Source organism: Pleurodeles waltl, chromosome 1_2, assembly GCF_031143425.1.
Source record: "Pleurodeles waltl isolate 20211129_DDA chromosome 1_2, aPleWal1.hap1.20221129, whole genome shotgun sequence".
Lineage (NCBI taxonomy): Eukaryota > Metazoa > Chordata > Amphibia > Caudata > Salamandridae > Pleurodeles > Pleurodeles waltl.
This window is the reverse complement of record NC_090437.1, coordinates 570,879,913-570,901,410: the sequence shown is the minus strand read 5'-3', so window position 1 is coordinate 570,901,410 and position 21,498 is coordinate 570,879,913.

Genomic DNA, 21,498 nt, shown 5'->3' with positions numbered 1-21,498 from the left:
AGGAGCTGTCAAGTCCACCAGTCTCCTGTCCCTCCGAGCACCAAGATGTGCTACAAAAGATTCCTCAGTAGATTTGGCCTCCTTTCCCACAGAAGGCAGTATGGGAGAACAGAAATATCCATTTATGCATACTTGCCTGGCCCCAACCCAAAAAGATGTCCCACATAGCCTACAGTCGCTCAAAATCTGCAAGCCAAATGGGATAAAAAACCTGACTGTAAAGTTGAAGAAACAACCATATTCAACCACCTGTCTGCCCTTTGCCTCCAGAATATGTAACAAAAGGTCCCCATGATACCCTAAATTGAGGCAATATGCCTACACTGCTCCATGTCATCCCAGGTCTGGAACAAATTAGATCCTAAACAATAGTGTCCATGCAATTCTTACGAAGACAAGGCAACCAGGGTAAAGAAGCGACACTGATAACATGGGTTCCACCAATCATTACCCAGCTCGTTTTAGCAAAAAAGTGGTAGTTCAGAAAATTAAGGTAATGGAGTACTTGAGTAATACCTATCTTTCCCTCTTGCCTTGAAGTTCAGGTGTGAAACAGGGTCACTGCGAAGACTGCTTTTCCTCTAGGCTTCAGGAATAAATAAGCCCTGTTAGAAATTGGGTCTCTAGTTTGCAGAGGTATGTACCCTTTCCATGAAGGGCCACAATCCTACTCAGGGTAAGTCACAAACACAACCCACATTATCCTGTGCTCACCCTTTGGTAGCTTGGCACAAAGCAGGCAAGCTTAACATAGAAGACAATGTGTAAAGTATTTGTGTAATAACTCATAGTAGTAACACAGTGAAAACACCACAAAAAGCACTACACACCAGTTTAGAAAAATAGAGATTATTTATCCGAGTAAAACAAGAACAAAACAACAAAACTCCTTCCAGTTAAAGTTGAGTTAAGAATTTAAAAAGATTAAGGGGGTCATTACAACATTGGCGGTATAAGGCGCTTACCGCCGTGCAGAAGACCGCCAATACACCGCCGCAGTAGACCGCTACAGCTATTATGACACACGTCACGGAATCCGCCAAAATTCAGATACCCACACAACACCGCCACACCAAAGGTCAGCGATAAACTGGCGGAAACAAATCCTCCACCTCCACGCCAACAGAAACACGCCCATGCTATTACGACCCACGAATACACGCGGCGGTCTTTCAACCGCGGTATTCCATTGGCGGTACACACCACCACGCTCAAAATACACACACATATACAAAACACCACCACATTGGACAATTCAAAATACACACACCTGATACACATACACACACCACTCCCACACACGCAATATAATATAAAACACACACCCACATCACACACAAACCCCTACAACCAGAAATTCTGAGAGAAGGCCAGAGAGACAGCACAGCTATTGACAACCCCATCACACAGAGGCACACAACACCATCACCCACACAACATCCACGCACAAAACACCACATACCACTACACTCACCACACTCATCAACACATACACCACCCCACACATCACACATAACACCCCATGTCACGCCAAAGACACCCCCGCTTCTCCGAGGAGGAGCTCGGGGTCATGGTGGAGGAAATCCTACGGGTAGAGCCACAGCTATTTGGCTCACAGGTACAGCACACATCAATAGCCAGGAAGATGGAGCTATGGCAAAGAATAGTGGACAGGGTCAACGCCGTGGGACAGCACCCAAGAAATAGGGAGGACATCAGGAAGAGGTGGAACGACCTACGGGGGAAGGTGCGTTCAACGGTCTCCAGGCACAACATCGCGGTGCAGCGGACTGACGGCGGACCCCCACCTCCTCCCCCACAATTAACAACATGGGAGGAGCAAGTCCTGACCATCTTGCATCCTGAGGGCCTCGGAGAAGTCGGTGGAGGATGGTACACTGGTAAGTCAAATCTTAACTATCACATCCCCCCCTATCTGCATGTTATCACACACCCCCACCCTCACACCCTCCCCTATCACCCCAAATCCTCACTAATCTACCCATGACACCAAGCACCCATCCCAACACCAAGCCCTGCATGACACAACTAAGCATGGGCACCCCTCACTAAAGCATGCCCACTGCACATACCCGGAACACCCCCCCAACCATCACCACACAAGCCCCCACACAGGAATGCCTGCACTGGGGATCACGCACACCCAACCATTGCACACCATTACACACACAGATGCAATAATCATGTTCTTATACCCCTGCAGGAACCCGAAGGAACGTCACCACACCAGAGGGTCCAGACAACACCACTCCACCCCCAGAAGAGGCCCACAGTGACGACAGCAGCTCTGCCCCACTGGATCCGGATGACCAGCCCGGACCATCGTGGGCCTCAGGACAGTCGGTTCCCCTTGCCCAGCGATAGCCCAACACCGAGCTGCCACCCTCTGGTAACACCAGCACAGCACCCACCCAGCGGGCCCAAACCTCCCTACCCAGAACAGGTCAATCAGCGGTGTGTCCACCACTACAGGGCACCCAGGCTAACCCACCACCCCAACAACAACAGGGACCTGGGGGCAGTGGTAGTGGGCACACGGTCCAGGGGACGGAGGCACAGGAACACCCGGGAACTGGTACGGCTGCTGTGCGACAGAGGGAGGACAGGCTAAGGGAACCAACTCTCCATGAGGCCCTATCCTCCATCATGGGAACATACCACCACTCCCAGGAGACGATGGCCATGGTCCTGGACAAGTTGTAGGAGACCCTGCGTCTGCAGGACGAACTGTATTTGGGGTTCAGGGAGGAGCTCAGGACCATCAGCTCCGCCCTGGGCACCATCGTTGGGGTGCTGACGGACATTCAAAAGACCTTGAGGGACACCGTGGCACTCCAAGGGGCCCCTGACACTAGCCAGGACGACGAACTGCCCACCACCTCCGCCGGCGCTAGTGGACAGGACGCCCCGCCACAGGACCACCACACCAGCACCCCATCCCCTGCAGACGGACAACCACCACGCAAGCGGTCCCTGAGATCCAGGAACAGGACAGAGCAAGATGGCAAGACCCCCGCCAGGAAATAAGACCACCCTGATTGTCCCATCACTGTCCCACTTTGTCACCCTGTCCAGATTGGAACTGCCCCAGCTCCACTTCCAATGCCCAGATGGGCAGTGCACCTGTGAGACGACTAGACTGGACTCTGCCATGGACATTCCTCCACCATCACCCATCCCCATTTTACAACCTTCCTTGAATTTTTGGGCACTTAAATAAACACCCTTGAAAGACAAAAAAATCTTGAGTCAGTCTATGATTTGGAACTTTGTATTATCAATTACAGTGTCATAATGGGTTACCCATTGTAAGGCTAACATACCAATGTCACACATCACAAGCCCTTGAAGGATGCAAGCAGTTGACACGTAGGTAACCACACTTGTGAAACTGAAATGGAAGGGTACAACTCAATTAACAAATAGTGAGTGAAATGTAGGTACAGGATAGAGGTAGACCTGTGAAAGTTAATGTAATGTTAAACCAGAAAATGTTCTCACCTGTGTGTCACTGGAAATATTGCTGTATGACTGACTCCCTGTTGTCGTTTTCTCCATCCTCGGCTTCATCCTCATCACTGTCCACTGGCTCCACAGGCTCCACAGCTGCCACAACACCGTCATCTGGATCATCCTCCTGCAGAAAAGGCACCTGGCGTTGCAATGCCAAATTATGGAGCATGGAGCAGGCAATGATGATGCCGCACACCTTCTTCGGTGAGTAGAATAGGAATCCACCTGTCATATGGAGGCACCTGAACCTGGCCTTAAGAAGGCGGAAGGTGCATTCGATTACCCTCCTAGTCCGCCCATGGGCATCATTGTACCGTTCCTCTGCCCTGGTCCTGGGATTCCTCACTGGGCTCAATAGCCAGGAAAGGTTGGGGTAACCAGAGTCCCCAATAGCCATACACGGTGCCTCTGGAGCTGACCCATCATATCAGGGATGCTGCTATTCCGCAGGATGTAGGCGTCATGCACAGAGCCAGGGAACATTGCATTTACCTGCGAGATATACTGGTCTGCCAAACAGACCATCTGGACATTAATGGAATGATAACTCTTCCGGTTTCTGTACACCTGTTCACTCCTGCGGGGGAGGACCAGAGCTACATGGGTCCCATAAATGGCACCTATGACGTTGGGGATATGTCCAAGGGCATAGAAGTCACCTTTCACTGTAGGCAAATCCTCCACCTCAGGGAAAATGATGTATCTCCTTACGTGTTTCAGCAGGGCAGATAACACTCTGGACAGCACGTTGGAAAACATAGGCTGGGACATCCCTGATGCCATGGCCACTGTTGTCTGAAATGACCCACTTGCAAGGAAATGGAGCACTGACAGCACCTGCACGTCAGGGGGGATTCCAGTCGGATGGCGGATTGGTGACCTCAGGTCTGGCTCCAACTGGGTACATAGTTCCTGGATTGTGGCACGGTCAAACCGGTAGGTGACGATGATATGTCTTTCTTCCATTGTCAACAGGTCCACCAGCGGTCGGTACACCAAAGGATTCCGCCATCTTCTCATATGTCCCAGCTGACGGTGCCTAAGAAGGACAACAGCGAAGAACCAGTCACTATTCCTCCAGCTATGTACCCACAGTTACACACAAGACTACACCAGACAAAAAAGCCTTCCTGTATGTGTGTTGAGTATAGGCCTAGCTATGCGTGATGCAGTAGTAAATGAAGCCATGTGTGCCCCTGAAATGGCGGCTGCCTGACCTCTAAACTGGGACAATGGGATTGTGGGGAAACTGAGCTGGCGTTGCACACCGTCGTGGTAGGAGGTCGTAGACCGCGGCGCAATGCTGCATTGGTTAACATTGGACCCTATGGGTCCCAGGAGCCAATGAACAGGTGCGCCGGCGGTGATGATGCGCACCGCCGCGGACGTCACCGCCATTTTCTATCTCTTCACTCACTAGATACCTGACCTTCGACAGGAGAGGACCTACACTGCTAGTGCTGCTGTGACCTCGGTCTGGAAGCGACGATGGCTGCTGCGTCTGGGGAAAGGGCCCCTGCCTTCACTGCACAGGAGTTGGAGAAACTTGTGGATGGGGTCCTCCCCCAGTACACGCTACTCTACGGTCCTCCAGACCAACAGGTTAGTACACAGGGATCACGTTGTATGGGCTAGGCGTGGGTTGAAGAGGGAAGGGGGCAGAGTCCATAGAACAGTTATGCATGGGAATGAATGGGCCACATGGCCAGAGTAGGGAGGGGGCCACTCACATTGACGGTGCAGTTGGTAATGACTGTTCCTCTTTCCTAGTGCATGTCATGTAGGTCAGCACCCACCAGAAGAGGGACATTTGGCGTGCCATCTCCAAGGAGGTCCGGACCCTGGGGGCCCACCAGAGACGGGGCACCCACTGCCGTAAGAGATGGGAGGACATTCGCCGCTGCAGCAAGAAGACGGCGGAGGCTCAGGTGGGGATGGCCTCCCAACGTGGGAGGGGTGCCCATCGCACCATGACCCCCCTGATGTTCCGGATCCTGGCGGTGGCCTACCCGGAGTTGGATGGGCACTTGAGGACATCACAGCAGACACAAGGGGGTGAGTACAACCTCATTCAGCCCACTTTGCGTGCAGTGGAGGGGTCTGGGTGGGGTAGGTGGGCTGTGGGTGTCCCTAGGCCAGGGCGAGTTAGGTAGGCAAGGCCCCTCCGTAATGTAGGCCATGTGGCACTCAACCCCACCTCAGCAGAGTGGCAAGTTGAGGTATAGTTGCCCCTGTAGCATCCATGTGCGCAGATTCCCGCCATTGCCATGTAGGCCATGTCCCAGAAATTGCATGTGCAGAGGTCAGGAGCACGGCGTAATGCAGAAGGCTGCTGCGTCTATCTTGTCCGCCAATGGTAGCGGTATGCCATGCACTAAAACTCTCTTTGTTCTGTCTCCCCCCCTTTTCCTGCTCTCCCTGTCCTTTTGTACATCAGCATCATCAGGCGGAGGTCCAGTGGCACCGGAGCACAATGGAGCTGCATCCCACATGGCCATGGAGGGCCACACCACAGACTCTGAATGCACCAGTGGGACGGAGGGCGAGGGGAGCTTCACGTCGGCCACCGGATCACCAACCAGCGACACGGACTCGTACGCCGATGGGAGCTCCCCTATGGTGGCGGCACCACCTGTGCGCCCCACTTCTACAGGTACAGCTGCCACCCCCCCTACCAGCACCGCCCTCCCAGCAGCCCCTCAGCGTTCGCCCCGTGCCCGCTCACCCAGGAGGGTGGGCATCACCTTCGCCCCAGGCACCTCAGGCCCTACCCCAGTCACCCCTGCTGCCCTCAGTGAGGAGGCCATTGACCTCCTCAGGTCACTCACTGTTGGGCAGTCTACCATAGTGAATGTCATCCAGGGTGTAGAAAGGGAGTTGCAACACGGTAATGCATTCCTGGAGGGCATTCATTCTGGTCAGGCTGTTCTTCAGCGAACCCTGCAATCTCTGGCTTCAGCACTGATGGCAGCCATTGCCCCTGTGTCTAGCCTCCCCCCTCCAACTTCCTCCACCCAGACCCAATCTCCTGTACCCCAGCCCATCCCAAGCACACCTACAGACCAGCATGCACACAAGTCAACACACACAAGTAGCTCAAGCAAACATAGGCACCACACACACCACAGGCACTCACGCAAGCCTCAGCCACATACAGACACAGCAACATCCATTGTCTCCACTGTGTCCCCCTCCTCCTCTTCTCCTTCCTCCCTCCCAGTCTCGTCTACACACACACCTGCGTGCACCACATCTACAGGCACTAGGACTCGCACCAGGACACCCAGCACCACAAGCCGCTCACCTGCACTCACCACCTCCACTGCCATTTACACGTCCCCTGTGTCCTCTACCAATGTGTCTGTGACGGCCCCTCCCAAAGTACCCAAACGCCGGCAATCACTCACCCAACATCCATCCACCTAACGACAGACTCCAGTACCTGCACCTGCATCCAAAACATCTAAAGTGACACCTCCTACAACCACCTCCTCTTCCTCCACTCCCAGACCCCCTCCAGCTACCCATCCCAGTGTTCGTCAGAAACTGTCCCTCTGTCAAATTGACCTTTTTGCCCCCACCCCCGCTCCAATTCATCAGTCCCATCGTAGCGCCTCAGCCAAAAAGCCTCCAGTACCAGTGGTGCGTTTTCCAGGTTTTTGGAGTGCACCGGCCACCAGGGCAGGCAGTAGGACCCGGAGCCATGGCAGTGGCAGCCCACCCCCTGTAAAGGCTCTGAAAATGGAGAGTAGACGACTGGACCGTCTTAAGACTCCTGGTGGGACAACAAGTGACATGGGATCGAAGGCGATTGGTGAGTCAGCTGTAACTCCAACAAAGGTGGGGAAGGTCCAGAGGAAGTCTGCCCAGCCTGTTGTGAGTGTCACGGCGGAGAAGTGCGCCATCATATCCGGCGGTCCAGACACAACCGCCAGCACCGTCGTCACTGGTCCAGAGACCACCGCCAGAGTCACAGCCCAGGAGGGCACAAGTATCGTCACTGGTCCGGAGACCACCGCCAGAGTCACAGCCCAGGAGGGCACAAGTATCGTCACTGGTCAGGAGACCACCGCCAGAGTCACAGCCCAGGAGGGCACAAGTATCGTCACTGGTCAGGAGACCACCGCCAGAGTCACAGCCCAGGAGGGCACAAGTATTGTCACTGGTCAGGAGACCACCGCCAGAGTCACAGCCCAGGAGGGCACAAGTATCGTCACTGGTCCGGAGACCACCGCCAGAGTCACAGCCCAGGAGGGCAAAAGTATCCTCACTGGTCAGGAGACCACCGCCAGAGTCACAGCTCAGGAGGGCACAAGTATCGTCACTGGTCCGGAGACCACCGCCAGAGTCACAGCCCAGGAGGGCACAAGTATCGTCACTGGTCAGGAGACCACCGCCGGAGTCACAGCCCATGAGGGGCCAGGATGCCACAGCCCCGCTGGGCAATGATGGAACATCATGCCACACACCATTGCCCATTGTAGAGATCGTCATGCCACACACCAATGCCCAGTGTAGAGATCGTCATGCCACACACCAATGTCCGTATCAGAACCACCATGTTAAAGCACGCTGAACAGGGTAAAGACCGCCATGGCAAAGCACCGCTGAACAGTCCTGAAACAACATGGCAAAGCACCGCTGAACAGGGCAAAGACCGCCATGGCAAAGCACCGCTGAACAGGGAAAAGACCGCCATGGCAAAGCACCGCTGAACAGGGCAAAGACCGCCATGGCAAAGCACGCTGAACAGGGCAAAGACCGCCATGGCAAAGCACCGCTGATCAGGGCAAAGACCGCCATGGCAAAGCACCGCTGAACAGGGCAAAGACCGCCATGGCAAAGCACAGCTGAACAGGGCAAAGACCGCCATGGCAAAGCACCGCTGAACAGTCCTGAAACAACATGGCAAAGCACCGCTGAACAGGGCAAAGACCGCCATGGCAAAGCACCGCTGAACAGGGCAAAGACCGCCATGGCAAAGCACCGCTGAACAGGGCAAAGAACGCTATGGCAAAGCACCGCTGAACAGGGGAAAGACCGCCATGGCAAAGCACAGCTGAACAGGGCAAAGACCGCCATGGCAAAGCACCGCTGAACAGGGCAAAGACCGCCATGGCAAAGCACCGCTGAACAGGGCATGCACCGTGTAGGAATGAATGGACCGCCACATCAGGCATCCTTCTCCCATGTGCAGCTGGGACAGTGACAGGACAGGTACTTTCACGTGGAGACTCATCCAGTCTGGGCACCAGTCCCCCTCCACAACCAGTGGAGACCTGCATCTACTTGAGAGACTGTGGCTTTGCACTTCCCAGGATGGCACAGTGGGCAAACCACCCACTGTAGTGACTTGAGAGACTGTGGCTTTGCACTCCCCTGGATGGCACAGTGGGAAAACCACCCACTGTAGTGACTTGAGAGACTGTGGCTTTGCACTCCCCAGGATGGCACAGTGGGAAAACCACCCACTGTAGTGACTTGAGAGACTGTGGCTTTGCACTCCCCAGGATGGCACAGTGGGCAAACCACCCACTGTAGTGACTTGAGAGACTGTGGCTTTGCACTCCCCAGGATACATCAATGGGCATGGAGCCCCGTCGTGGATCTGGCTGCGCATTCATTTGGCTGAGGTGCCCCCCCTTCCCTTCCCCCTGAGGTGCCTGTAGTGTTTCTATCTGATGCCCGGGCAGTGTTCTCTACAATTTTGGTCAGGTATCTCTTGTGGGCCTCGCCCATGCATTTTTGGACTGTTGGTGCACGGACATTGTTGTGTACATATCTGCACTACTTCTCGGATTGTATGTGTAAATAAGAGTGATTTTGAGATATGTATATCTGTATATTTTTGTATGACATGTATATTGGCACATTACAATGTTTGCCCGAATTTCGCTTTGTCTTTGCATTCTTCCGGGGGGATTGAGGGTTGTTACTGTGATTTTTGTGACTACATTGGTGTGTATGTTGTGATATGCGAGGGTGGGGGTAGGGGTGTTTGGTAGGTGTCCCCCTAACTTTTGCCTTCCCCCTCCCCCGTGTCGTAGGTGCAGTACTCACCGGTAACTTCTGCGCCTACCTAGCTGTTGGTCGTAAAGGAGCAGAAAAACAAGGGCAGGTAGGATTTGTAATTCGGGCTCCATGGTGTCCTCCTTCCTCGTGGGATATGTTCAGGTGAGCGTTTTCCCATAGCAAAAGCTGTTCCCGCCGTGTTTTTATCCGCGGTGCATCCGCCCCGGAAAAGGTGGCGAATTGGCGGGTTGTAATAGTGCGGGCGGTACATTGTCTCCCGCCTGTCTGTTGGCGGTAATCGCCACGCTGCTTGTCTGTACCGTCGTGGCGGTCGGATTGTTAAAGTGGCTGTCTTTGTTGGCGGTTTCCGCCACGGTCATAATTCCTTTTTTTTTTTCGCCGGCCTGTTTGCGGTATTACCGCCGCTTTAACACCGTCCGCCAGGGTTGTAATGACCCCCTAAATGTGAAAAAAAGACTGAAAAGGTTACTTGAGGTAGTAAGGGGCAAGTTGAAATACAAAATCCAGGACGACTACAATAGAGAGTAGGTTGGCTACAAAACCTACTCAGGGTCTGCCGAACACTATTTTTGATGGAGCGAAGTCTCTTCACCGAGGGCACAATGCATCAATATTATCCATACAGTCGGGTCACTGTGTCGTCAGGCTCCATGGAAGTGAATGCTATGTGTTGTTGCCAGGCTGTACAGAGCATTGGCAAAAAGCCACACAGGCTGTGAATCTGCTTTTATTAGTCAGCCGATGCGTTGCTGTCAGGGAGCGATGTACCAATTTTTCTCGTGCATTGGTCGTGATGTGATACTGTTTGCAGAAAGCTGCTGCAGAACCTATTTCTGAGGCCCAGAATATGGAGGAGGCACCTCAGACAAGGGTGAGACTCTCAGAAATTAGGGCCCAGCAACACCAGGAGAGTTGTAGGCAGACTTTGAAGTCCCTGATCCTGCAGGAGAACAGGGAGCAAGCCAGCAAGCCCTTGGAGATCAATCTGGGGGGAAGGCAGAGTACTTCCAGCAGTGTCAGAGAACACCAGGCAGCAGGACAACAAGCAGAAAAGCAGTCCTTCCTGAAAAGCTTTCAGTTAGTCCTTTTAGCAGTACAGGAGTTCATCTGACAGAGGGTAAGTTCCAGGTCCAGAAGTGTCTGGTTTGAGGGGGTCAAAGACCCAGTACTCATATCCAAAGTGCCTTTGAAATGATGGAGTTCCCTTTCAGCCCAGTCCTGTCTGACAGGCTATCTATGTGGGGTTATCAGACCTTTTTGTGGGTCAGCCCACTACCCTTTAAAGTGAAAGTGTAAGCCTCTCCACCCTTCCTGCCTTGGAAGACTTATCAGTAAATAGAAGAATGCAGATGCATTTGAGTGCACTGGTTTGTGGCTGTCTGGGTGGAATGCACAAATATAGCTGTCAGCCAGTTCAGTCCAGAGCTATATTGGAGGCTGGCTGTAAGGCACACAGACTTGTAAGAGTAGAGAAATGCATAATTCTGAAACTGGCATTTCTAAAATAATAATGTTAAATCCGACTTTACCAGTAAAGAGGATTTATTGTTACCATTTCAAAGATATGGAATATGATTTAGCTACTCTTTTCTGATCAGGAATTATAGCTTAAAAGTATAAGAAGGAATTTCCCGTGATGGCCCATGGGAGGAGCAGGCCTCACAACAGTGAAAAACGAATTTAGGAGGTTTTCACTACCAGCACATGTAAAATTGAAAAGTAAACATCCAGCCCTTCCCCTTCCACCCCAGAGCCCCCACCCCCTGTGACGTCAGCGCGCATCGCACGCTGACAATCACAGAGGGCCTCCTCCAGCACGATTGAAAGAGAAATGCAAAGCATTTCTCTTTTGATCACGTGGGGGAGGTCCAGAGAGGCTGCAAAGGGAAGGAAAGGAATTTCCTTCCCTTTGAAGTCTCTCTGAGCGTTTCAAAAGCCGGATTGCAAAGCAATCCGGCTTTTGAAACGCCCACTAGACACCAGGGATTTTGTTTACTTTTTGATATTGGCATAAGGGAGCGACCCCTTGGGCAAGGGTCGCTCCCGGGGGGCATTTTTTTGGAAGGCCTTTTCCCGTAGGGGGCAAATTATATTTAGGCCATTTCTGCCCCCCTTGGGGGCAGATTGGCCTATTTTTATGAGCCAATCTGCCCCCAAGGGGGACAGAAACCACTAGACACCAGAGAGGTTTTTTTTTAACATGAAGTTCACGCAAGGGGAGCGACCCCTTAGGCAAGGGTCGCTCACCTGGAGGGGAAAATTGTATTTAGGCCTTTTCAGCCCTCTTTGGTGGCAGATCGGCTGATTTTTGCTACGCCTATCTGCCCCCAAGGGGGACAGAAAACAATAGGCACCAGGGATTTTTTTTCCCGCCAATGTCACGCAGGGGGAGCGACGCCGTAGGCAAGGGTCGCTCCCGGGGGGAATGGGGGTGGGGGGGAAAATTTATTTTAGGCCATTTCTGCCCCTCTGAGGGCAGATCGGCCTATTGTTATTAGGCCGATCTGACCCGAGGGGGTGCAGAAATCTCTAGGCGCCAGGGCAATTTTTTTTGTTTGTGTTTTTTTTTTTTTTTTTTTTTTTTTTTGGAGATGGGGAGCGACCCATTAGGCAAGGGTCACTCCCCTGGGGGAAAATTTATTTTAGGCCATTTCTGCCCCCCCTGGGGCCGGCTGAGCTAGAGGCCAAACTCCACAGGTAGGCACTTTGCAAAAAAGACCTCTGTTTTCTGTGAAAAAATGTGATGTGTCCATGTTGTGTTTTGGGCCATCTCCTTTCGTGTGCGCTAGGCCTACCCACACAAGTGAGGTACCATTTTTATCGGGAGACTGGGGGGAATGCTGGGTGGAAGGAAATACGAGGCTCTTCTCTCAGATTCCAGGTTTCTAGTTTTAAAAAATGCGCTGGTTTGCTCGGTTTCCCCAGGTGCCGGCTGAGCTAGAGGCCAAAATCCACAGGTAGGCACTGTTTTCTGTGAAAAAATGTGATGTGTCCACATTGTGTTTTGGGCCATTTCCTTTTGTAGGCGCTTGTCCTAACCACACAAGTGAGGTATCATTTTTATCGGGAGACTTGGGGTAATGCTGGGTGGGAGGAAATTTGTGGTTCCTCTCAGATTCCAGAACTTTATGTCACCGAAATGTGAGGAAAATATGTTTTATTAGCTAAATTTTGAGGTTTGCAAAGGATTCTGGGTAACAGAACCTGGTCAGAGCCCCACAAGTCACCCCATCTTGGATTCCTCTAGGTCTCTAGTTTTAAAAAATGCACAGGTTTGGTAGGTTTCCCTAGGTGCCGGCTGAGCTAGAGGCCAAAATCTACAGGTAGGCACTTTGCAAAAAACACCTCTGTTTTCTGTCAAAAATTGTGATATGTCCACGTTGTGTTTTGGGGCATTTCCTGTCGCGGGCGCTAGGCCTACCCACACAAGTGAGGTATCATTTTTATCGGGAGACGTGGGGGAACGCTGGGTGGAAGGACATTTGTGGCTCCTCTCAGATTCCAGAACTTTCTGTCACCGAAATGTGTGGAAAACGTGTTTTTTTAGCCAAATTTTGAGGTTTGCAAAGGATTCTGGGTAACAGAACCTGGTCAGAGCCCGAGAAGTCACCTCATCCTGGATTCCCCTACATCTGTAGTTTTAAAAAATGCACAGGTTTGGTAGGTGTCCCTAGGTGCCGGCTGAGCTAGAGGCCAAAATCTACAGGTAGGCACTTTGCAAAAAACACCTCTGTTTTCTGTGAAAAAATGTGATGTGTCCATGTTGTGTTTTGGGGCATTTCCTGTCACGGGCGCTAGGCCTACCCACACAAGTGAGGTATCATTTTTATCAGGAGACTTGGGGGAACGCTGGGTGGAAGGAAATTTGTGGCTCCTCTCAGATTCCAGAACTTTCTGTCACTGAAATGTGAGGAAAATGTGTTTTTTTAGTCAAATTTTGAGGTTTGCAAAGGATTCTGGGTAACAGAACCTGGTCAGAGCCCCACAAGTCACCCCATCTTGGATTCCCCTAGGTCTCTAGTTTGAAAAAACGCACTGGTTTGGTAGGTTTCCCTAGGTGCCGGCTGAGCTAGAGGCCAAAATCCACAAGTAGGCACTTTGCAAAAAACACCTCTGTTTTCTGTGAAAAAATGTGATGTGTCCATGTTGTGTTTTGGGCCATCTCCTTTCGTGGGCGCTAGGCCTACCCACACAAGTGAGGTACCATTTTTATCGGGAGACTGGGGGGAATGCTGGGTGGAAGTAAATACGAGGCTCTTCTCTCAGATTCCAGGTTTCTAGTTTTCAAAAATGCGCTGGTTTGCTAGGTTTCCCCAGGTGCCGGCTGAGCTAGAGGCCAAAATCCACAGGTAGGCACTGTTTTCTGTGAAAAAATGTGATGTGTCCACGTTGTGTTTTGGGCCATTTCCTTTAGTAGGCGCTTGTCCTAACCACACAAGTGAGGTATCATTTTTATCGGGAGACTTGGGGGAATGCTGGGTGGGAGGAAATTTGTGGTTCCTCTCAGATTCCAGAACTTTCTGTCACCGAAATTTGAGGAAAATGTGTTTTGTTAGCTAAATTTTGAGGTTTGCAAAGGATTCTGGGAAACAGAACCTGGTCAGAGCCCCACAAGTCACCCCATCTTGGATTCCCCTAGGTCTCTAGTTTTAAAAAATGCACAGGTTTGGTAGGTTTCCCTAGGTGCCAGCTGAGCTAGAGGCCAAAATCTACAGGTAGGCACTTTGCAAAAAACACCCCTGTTTTCTGTCAAAAATTGTGATGTGTCCATGTTGTGTTTTGGGGCATTTCCTGTCGCGGGTGCTAGGCCTACCCACACAAGTGAGGTATCATTTTTATCGGGAGACGTGGGGGAACGCTGGGTGGAAGGACATTTGTGGCTCCTCTCAGATTCCAGAACTTTCTGTCACCGAAATGTGAGGAAAACGTGTTTTTTTAGCCAAATTTTGAGGTTTGCAAAGGATTCTGGGTAACAGAACCTGGTCAGAGCCCCACAAGTCACCTCATCTTGGATTCCCCTACATCTGTAGTTTTAAAAAATGCACAGGTTTGGTAGGTGTCCCTAGGTGCCGGCTGAACTAGAGGCCAAAATCTACAGGTAGGCACTTTGCAAAAAACACCTCCGTTTTCTGTCAAAAAATGTGATGTGTCCACGTTGTGTTTTGGGGCATTTCCTGTCACGGGCGCTAGGCCTACCCACACAAGTGAGGTATCATTTTTATCAGGAGACTTGGGGGAACGCTGGGTGGAAGGAAATTTGTGGCTCCTCTCAGATTCCAGATCTTTCTGTCACCGAAATATGAGGAAAACGTGGTTTTTTTTGCCAAATTTTGAGGTTTGCAAAGGATTCTGGGTAACAGAACCTGGTCAGAGCCCCACAAGTCACCCTATCTTGGATTCTACTAGGTCTCTAGTTTTAAAAAAATGCACAGGTTTGGTAGGTTTCCCTAGGTGCCGGCTGAGCTAGAGGCCAAAACCTACAGGTAGGCACTTTGCAAAAAACACCTCTGTTTTCTGTCAAAAAATGTGATGTGTCCACGTTGTGTTTTGGGGCATTTCCTGTCACGGGCGCTAGGCCTACCCACACAAGTAAGGTATCATTTTTATCAGGAGACTTGGGGGAACGCTGGGTGGAAGGAAATTTGTGGCTCCTCTCAGATTCCAGAACTTTCTGTCACTGAAATGTGAGGAAAACGTGTTTTTTTAGCCAAATTTTGAGGTTTGCAAAGGATTCTGGGTAACAGAACCTGGTCAGAGCCCCACAAGTCAGCCCATCTTGGATTCCCCTAGGTCTCTAGTTTGAAAAAACGCACAGGTTTGGTAGGTTTCCCTAGGTGCCGGCTGAGCTAGAGGGCAAAATCTACAGGTAGGCACTTTGCAAAAAACACCTCTGTTTTCTGTCAAAAATTGTGATGTGCCCACGTTGTGTTTTGGGGCATTTCCTGTCACGGGCGCTAGGCCTACCCACACAAGTGAGGCATCATTTTTATCGGGAGACGTGGGGGAGCGCTGGGTGGAAGGAAATGTGTGGCTCCTCTCAGATTCCAGATCTTTCTGTCACCGACATATGAGGAAAACGTGTTTTTTTTAGCCAAATTTTGAGGTTTGCAAAGGATTCTGGGTAACAGAACCTGGTCAGAGCCTCACAAGTCACCCCATCTTGGATTCCCCTAGGTCTCTAGTTTTAAAAAAATGCACAGGTTTGGTAGGTTTCCCTAGGTGCCGGCTGAGCTAGAGGCCAAAATCTACAGGTAGGCACTTTGCAAAAAACACCTCTGTTTTCTGTCAAAAAATGTGATGTGTCCACGTTGTGTTTTGGGGCATTTCCTGTCACGGGCGCTAGGCCTACCCACACAAGTGAGGTATCATTTTTATCAGGAGACTTGGGGGAACGCTGGGTGGAAGGAAATTTGTGGCTCCACTCAGATTCCATAACTTTCTGTCACCGAAATGTGAGGAAAACGTGTTTTTTTAGCCAAATTTTGAGGTTTGCAAAGGATTCTGGGTAACAGAACCTGGTCAGAGTCCCACAAGTCCCCCATCTTGGATTCCCCTAGGTCTCTAGTTTTAAAAAATGCACAGGTTTGGTAGGTTTCCCTAGGTGCCGGCTGAGCTAGAGGCAAAAATCTACAGGTAGGCACTTTTCAAAAAACACCTCTGTTTTCTGTCAAAAAATGTGATGTGTCCAAGTTGTGTTTTGGGGCATTTCCTGTCGCGGGCGCTATGCCTACCCACACAAGTGAGGCATCATTTTTATCGGGAGACGTCGGGGAGCGCTGGGTGGAAGGAAATGTGTGGCTCCTCTCAGATTCCAGATCTTTCTGTCACTGAAATATGAGGAAAACGTGGTTTTTTTAGCCAAATTTTGAGGTTTGCAAAGGATTCTGGGTAACAGAACCTGGTCAGAGCCTCACAAGTCACCCCATTTTGTCTACTTTTCAGAAATATTTAGGTTTCTGGGATCCAGCATTGGTTTCATGCCCATTTCTGTCACTGACTGGAAGGAGGCTGAAAGCACAAAAAAATCGTAAAAAAGGGGTATGTCCCAGTAAAATGTCAAAATTGTGTTGACAAATTGGGTTTTCTGATTCAAGTCTGCCTGTTCCTGAAAGCTGGGAAGTTGGTGATTTTAGCACCACAAATCCTTTGTTGATGCCATTTTCAGGAGGAAGACCACAAGCCTTCTTCTGCAGCCCCTTTTTCCCATTATTTTGAAAAAAAACATCATTTTCACTGTATTTTGGCTAATTTCTTGGCCTCCTTCAGGGGAACCCACAAAGTATGGATATCTCTAGAATCCTTAGGATGTTGGAAAAAAAGGACGCAAATTTGGCTTTGCTAGCTTATGTGGACAAAAAGTTATGAGGCCCTAAGCGCAAACTGCCCCAAATAGCCAAAAAAGGCCTGGCACAGGAAGGGGAAAAGGCCTGGCAGCGAAGGGGTTAAATACACTGTGGGTCACATGGGCCTATCTTAGGAGTGCCATATGTAATAAAAGGAGAGAGTAAGGTTTGGCAAGGGGTTTTAAATGCAAAATTGATGTGGCAGTAAAACTGTATACACAGGCCCTGTAATGACAAGCCTTTTACATGGTTAGGGTGCTAACTATATGGGTGTTATAATCAGTGCTGCAGGCCCACTAGTAGCTTTTAATTTACAGGCCCTAGGCACAGGCAGTGCACTTCACTAGGGACTTATAAGTAAATTAAATATGTCAACTGGGTATGGATGACCAACACTTTTTAAAGCAGGGAAGCTTCCAAGTCCAGGTGGACTCCTTATCTAAAACCTTTGCATTAAACTATGGAGTGCCCCAGGGATCTGCGTTGAGTCCCACTCTTTTTAACCTTTAAGTGCACCTTCTAGCAGAAAGTGTATAAAAATGTGGTTTCATATGTAGATGGCACTCAGATTGTTGTCTCACTTTCCACGGATATTAAGAACACCTTGCAGTAGCCAAACACTTGTCTCAAGCATGTTACTAGCTGGATGTCGGATAGTCATCTGAAACTGAATGGCGCCAAAACAGAGGTGTTGGTGGTAGGAAGCAACCCCTCTATTTGAAATGAACTTAGCTGGCCGAATGAGGTATGGCTGCTCCTGGCACCTGCTTAATCTTTGAAGAGTTTAGGTTTCTGGATTGATGAAATGGTCACCATAGAAATCTAGGCAAAAAAGTCGGCAGCATGTTGCTTTGAACATCTTCACACCTTAAGAAAGTTCTTGAGCTGGATTCCTATCAACTTGCTCGAAATAGTAGTTCAGGGCCTCATCAACTCTGCTTAGACTATGGGAACTCCCTTTACTTAGGCAGCCCTAAATATGTTACCAACTGACTGCAGATAATACAGAATGGTGCAGCATACATGCTTTTTAGAAACCCTAAATGCACCTCAGCTGCCTCTGCACTGGCAGATCTTTGCTGGCTGCCACTCCAGAAAAGAATACAATTCAAGTTCTTATACCTGGTCCATTGAGCTGGACATAGAAAAGGACCCTTGCCAATTTTAATCTCTCTCTATGTCCCCAAACGAAACCTATGTTCTGAAGGTCAAAACTTTCTATGGGTTTCTAGGATTAAAAAAGTAAGGAAAGGTTGAAGCTCTTTTAGATTTTTAGGTCCTAATCTCTGAAACGTGATCCTTTCCCACATTAGACAGGAGATATCAGAAATCTCCTTTAGAAAACTACTGAAAGCCCATATATTTTAGTGAATCATAGATATTATTATCAAGAGCCAATGTCTTCCCAGTGTTGGGAGGCCTTCTGGGTAGCGATGCACAATATAAATTCTGTAAAATAGAAATACATATTGGAAATAGAAATAGTATGGGCTAATATTACAATGTTTAGGGGAGAGAGCACAAGCACTTTAGCACTGGTTAGCTGTGGTAAATTGCACAGAGTACTAAACCCAGCAAAAACAAGATGAGAAATAGGGAGGGAGGAAAAAAGTTGGGTGAAGACCACCCTAAGGCTGTCAGGTCTAAGATGTGGTCCCCCGCAGGTGAAAGTGGGTAGAGCTCTCAACCCTTTCGGAGCTCTCTTCACAAAGGTAGGAGAATCTGTAGAGACCTTAAGCACTGACCTGGTTAGAGCCCAGGTGATGCTCCACCGTTAGGTCCATTCCCTGTAGGGAGAGTGACCACCTCAAGAGTTTACGATTTTCAGCCGTCATCTGCATGAGCCACAGGTATAATCTGAGCTTCTTCAGTGCCCAGACCACAGCAAAAGCTTCTCTTTCAGTGGCATTCCTCCTCTGTTCCGGTAGAAGTAACCTCCGACTAATGAAGGCTACAAGTTGTCCTAGGCCCTCTTCATTCAGCTGTGCTAAGACTGTCCCTATGCCATGCTCTGAAGCTTCCATCTGCACGATTGATTTCTTGAAGAAGCCAGGGGCCCTGAGCACAGAGGCTGTGCACATTGTTTCCTTGAGAGCAACAAAGGCTTTCTGATTAGCCTCTGTCCAGATCACCAATATGGGCTGCTTCTTGGATGTCAGCTCAGTAAATGGGGCAACAATAGTGCCATAGCCCTTGACAAATCTTCTGTAGTAGCCAGTATGGCCCAGGACAGCTCCCACTTCTGTCTGGGTATTAGGTGGTTGCCAGGCCATGATGGTTTCAGTCTAGGCTTGGAGGGCCTGCACCTTGCCTCTACCTACCAGGTGTCCTAAATACACCACGGAACCCTGCTCAATGTGACACTTACTGGCCTTGATTGTCAGGTATCCTGTTGCAGGCCCTGAAGCACATCCTGGAGGTGATGCAAGTTTTCCTCCAAGTTCGAAGTGTAGACAGCAGTATTGTCTGAGTAAGCAACAGAGAAAGACACTTTACCAAGCCAGGACCCTGTTAACCAACTGTTGGAAGGGAGTAGGGGCATTCTTCAAACCAAAGGGCATAACCTAGAATTGGTAATGGCCCTAATGGGTTGAGAATGCTGCCCTCTCCTTTGTCCCTTCAGTCAAGGTGATCTGCCAGTAAACTTATGTCAAATCAAAAGTACTGAGGATTTTGGCAGCCCTAGCCTGTCAATGAGCTTATCAGCTGGGGATGGGGTGTGTGTCTGTCTTGGTGACAGAACTGAGGCCTGTGCAGTCTACACAGAACCAAAGTTTTGGTTTGGCACCCAATGGGGCTGCCTTTGGTAGCAACACGACAGTGTTAGACCAGGGACTCTTAAAGTGCTAAATCACCCCTAAAGCTAACATCTTGGAGACTTCCTCCTGGATGCTGGCTCTCACCCTATCTGACAACCTGTAAATTTTAGGGCATATTTAAGAGCACCTAGCGCCTCTGTTATTTTTATTTACGCTAATGTGGCCCAACAAGGCCAAAATACCCACTCCTTATTTACAAAGTGGCGCAATGCATGCATTGCACCACTTTGTAATCATTTGCGCTACATGTATGCAAAGGGGGTGTTCCCCAGTTAGGGGGGCTGAAAAAATGGCACAAGGAAATCTAACAGATTTATTTGCGTCATTTTTTGGGTGCTTTTAATGCCTCGGGCCTTAATGAGCTTTGCAGGATTAGCATCAGAATTTTTGTTGCTAATCCTGCAAAGCTCCAGACTAGCATAACATATTCTGATCTTAGTTCTCTAACTACCGCCATGGCACACCATATTTTAAATAAGGCGCACACATGGTGGCGTTAGGAGGGCACTAAGTGGTGCAAGAAAAGTGGCGCTGCACTGTGTGCAGCACCACTTTTCTTAAATATGCCCCTTTGTTTTTTACAGGAGGACTGTCTCCAGTGTCAATTTCATGGATGCACAGATGTGTGAGTCCAGGGGTGAGTGGGAACAGGGAGGCAAACTATCCCAGCAACTCGTTATCTTGCATCCCTGGGATCCTCTGCAGATAAAAGGTCAGGGAGATGTTCACTCGCCTCCACACCCTCATCTGTCACAAGCAGCATGCTCACTTCAGATCTCTCAAACAAGGCTTTAGCTTGTTGATATGGAGCACCCATAAGAGATTTCTAGGGGTCTGGAGGTCCACTAAGTAACTGGCCTCCCCTCATGCTGCTTGATTTTGTATGAAACAGACCAGTGGTCCAGGAGGGCCCTGGGCTCTACTGGCTCCAAGACCCATACTTTCTGGCCAAGTTGAAACTCTACCAGTGTTGCCTCTGGTCATACCAACATTTCATTAGCTCCTGGCTGGCCTCGAGATTGCTCTTGGCCTTCTTCTAGAAGTGGTCCATCTGGTTCCAGAGGGCTAGTATGTAGCTGATCACATCCTGGGGGATTTCATGGGAGCTTTCTCCCACTCCTCCTTAATAATGCTCAGAGGTCCTCTAACAGAGTAGCCATTGAGGAGTTTGAAGGGGCTGAACTCTACTTCGTTCTCTGGCACCTACCTATAGGCAAAAAGAAGGCATGACAAGAGGACATCAAAGTTACACCTCATGGCCTCAGGTAGGTCCACAATCATGCCCATCAATGTCTTGATGAACCTTTCAACTACACCATTGGTTTGAGGGTGATGGGGTGTGGTGATCTTGTAAGCCACACCACATTCACCCCACATGGACTTCATGTATACATACATGAAGTTAGTGCCTCTGTCAGACCTATCTCCTTGGGGAAAGCCACACGGGTAAAGAACCCCATCAGGGTTCTAGTCACCACAGATGCAGTCACTGTCTGCAGTGGGATTGCCTCTGGGTAGCATGTGGCATAGTCCTCCAAGACCAGGATAAACCTGTTGCATAGCGCTGTCTTGGGTTCTAAGGGTTCAATGACAATGATGCCACTCTTTCAAAGGGGGTGCCAATGACAGGAAGTGGGATCAGGGGAGCTTTCTGCTTTTACCCTGATTTCCTACAGCCTGGCAGATGGGACAAGTCCTGCAGAATGTATCTGAGGTTGTCTTCATTTTCAGAGAATAGAAGTAAGGGGCAAGCCAGGTGAAGGTCTTAT